Source organism: Rhinolophus sinicus, chromosome 16 (assembly GCF_057876585.1).
Source record: "Rhinolophus sinicus isolate RSI-liver-muscle chromosome 16, RSI-T2T, whole genome shotgun sequence".
In the NCBI taxonomy this organism is placed as follows: domain Eukaryota; kingdom Metazoa; phylum Chordata; class Mammalia; order Chiroptera; family Rhinolophidae; genus Rhinolophus; species Rhinolophus sinicus.
Genome location: NC_142516.1, coordinates 100,877,774 through 100,880,649, shown reverse-complemented (window position 1 = coordinate 100,880,649; position 2,876 = coordinate 100,877,774). Strand labels below are relative to the sequence as shown.

Here is a 2,876-nt window from a genome sequence, read left to right as displayed (position 1 = left end):
GGCATGTATCCTACTTGTCATCTTCTGTTCTCTCATACATGAACTGGAGGGAAATTTTCCCTGTTTAGAATCCTCCCCCTGAGTAGCTGACAGGCAGATACCATCTTTCTTGTGTTGAGTCTGCCCCCACAGGCCAAATCTAAATCTGCACTGGCTTGGTGAACTCCACTCACTCCACCCTAGTGACTCCCTAGGATCCCACTACACCCAACTCTCGTAATGGTGAAGGCACTTTCTTATCCTCTAGCCACTCCTGCCTGCACTACCCTCTTTCTTGGACAACTCTCACAGTTCTGTGGACCCCAAGTGGGTGGCAGCTGGCCATGGTGTGCTCTAGACTTTTGCTTAGTACTGCTCCAGGCTCTCCAAACTAGAATCTACGTTTGTCACCAAACTAGAATCTACATTAACCTGGTGAATATCACTCATCCCAGCCTGGTGACTCCCTGAGATACAGCCTCACCCAACTTGCATTTCTCATGAGGCTCCATCAGCAGCTGAGACTTAGAGGGAACCATCAGGTGGCAGCATGCCTCAGGGTTCCCTAAGATTTTTGTGGAGTGACTCCACGCCAAGTACTAGTGATGGCCAGCCTTGGTCGGCAGCATGACCTCTCCCATATACCTCCAGGTCCAATAAAAGGAGTGACCAACTGTGGATCTCTTTGTAGCTCCTACCAGGTAGTACCTGACCAGGAACAGGCAGTGGCTCACCTGGGCCTGCACAGAAGCCCTTCCCAAGACATCTCAGAACCAACATACCTGGTGGCCAGCTTCAAACCATAACAGAACACCACCAATTAGCCGAAGGGCCATCTCAGTAGGCACAGGAGCCTGCTGAGGAAAATCCCACTCAGCAGGGTAACATCCACACAGAGCAGGGGTAAGCTGTGAACATGGTCAATTCTAACAGCCAGTTAGCCTGAAAGTCAATCCCACTCATGGGCATGCCAATAGCAATCAAGGTTCATAGGAGGGCACACACAACCCACACAAGGGACACTCCTGGAATACCTGGCACAGGTTACCAGGGAGACAGTGCTAGGGTCCCATAGAGCACCTATTACATAAAGCCACTTGCATAAGACTGAGAGACATAACATATCTACATAATACATAGACATGAACACAGAGAGGCAGCCAAAATGAGGAAACAAAGAAATATGTTCCACATGGAAGAACAGCAGAAAACTCCAGAAGAAGAACTAAATGAAATGGAGGTAAGCAACTTACCAGATATAGAGTTCAAAACAATGGTTGTAAGGATGCGCAAGAAACTTACTGAGAACTTCAACAAAGAGATAACAAGTATTAAAAAGGACATAGAAACTATGAAAAGGAACTAGTCCAAAGTGAAAAATACAAAAACTGAAATGAACAATGCAATAGAAAGACTCATCAGTAGACTAGATGAAGTAGAGGATCAAATCAGCAATTTGGAAGACAAGGTAGTAGAAAACACTCAAAGGGAACAACAACAAGAAAAAAAGAATCAAGAAAAGTGAGGACAGTATAAGAGACCTATGGAAAAATATTTGCATCATAGGGTTACTGAGAGAAGAGAGAAAGCAAAGAATTGAGAACCCTTTTGAAGAAATAGTGATGGAAATTTTAGTAACCTGGTGAAGAAAATAGACATACAAGTCCAGGAAGCACAGAGTCCCAAACAAGTGGAACCCAGTCTCACATCAAGACACTTTATAATTTAAATGGCAAAGGTTACAGACAAAGAGAGAATCCTAAAAGCAGCAAGAGAAAGGCAACTATTTACTTTCAAGGGAGCTCCCATAAGATTGTCAGCTGATTTCTCAACAGAAACCTTGCAGGTAAGAAGGGATTGACACAAAGTATTCAAAGTGATGAAAAGCAAGGACCTACAACCAAGATTACTCTACCCAGCAAAGCTATCATTTAGAATTGAAGAAGAGATAAAGAACTTCCCAGACAAGAAAAAGCTAAAGGAGTTCATCACCTCCAAACCAGAATTACAAGAAATGTTGAAAGGACTTCTTTAAGAACTAGAAAGGGGAGAACATAAAGATAAATAAAATGGCAATAACTATGTGTCTATCAATAATCGTTTTAAATGTAAATGGATTAAATGCTCCACTGGAAAAAAAAAATAGGGTAGTTGAAGGAATAAAAAAATAAGACCTACATTTATGTTGTCTACAAGAGACCCACTGCAGATCAAGTCACACACAAACTGAAAATAAAGAGATGGAGAAAGATATTTCATGTGAATGGAAGCAAGAAAATAACCAGGGTACCAATATTTATATGCGACAAAATAGATTTTAAAACAAAGGCTATACTGACTAGTATGGGAGTTTTGATGTGCTCCATTTATGACCTGGGCCAGTTCACCCCTCCTTAGGCAACTTGGTAGTCCCCTGCTCCCAGGAGGTCACAATGTTGATGCCAAACTTAGTGCGGACAGCCAATCAGCATCACACACTACAGCCCAGAACTTCCTAGGCTCAAGTGATCTTCCTGCCTCAGCTTCCCAAAACTGGGACTACAGGTGCATGCCACCGCATTTAAAAAAAAAAAAAAAAAAAAAGAGCTGAAAACATACAATGGAGAAAATGAATTGTGCTGGGAAATATGGAAAGACATGATCAAAAGAATGAAACTAAACTGATATCTGTCACCATATTCCAAAATTAACTGAAAGTGGATCAAAGACCTAAATGTAAGACCTGAAACAATCAACTGCATAGAAAATAGCATAGGTACTAAACTAATGGACCTTGGATTCAAAGAGGATTTTATGAATTTGATCTCAAAGGCAAAGGAAGTCAAAGCTAAAATTAATAAATGGGACTATATCGAACTAAAAAGCTTCTGCACAGCAAAGAATCCATCAACAAAATA

The 2,876-nt window shown here is 41.6% G+C and overlaps 1 non-coding gene across 1 annotated transcript; it reads right to left on the bottom strand.

Moving 5' to 3' along the window:
• Positions 1-2,250: 2,250 nt before the first annotated feature.
• LOC148755081 (signal recognition particle RNA) lies at positions 2,251-2,537 on the bottom strand. Its single transcript, XR_016019510.1, has one exon.
• Positions 2,538-2,876: the final 339 nt, after the last annotated feature.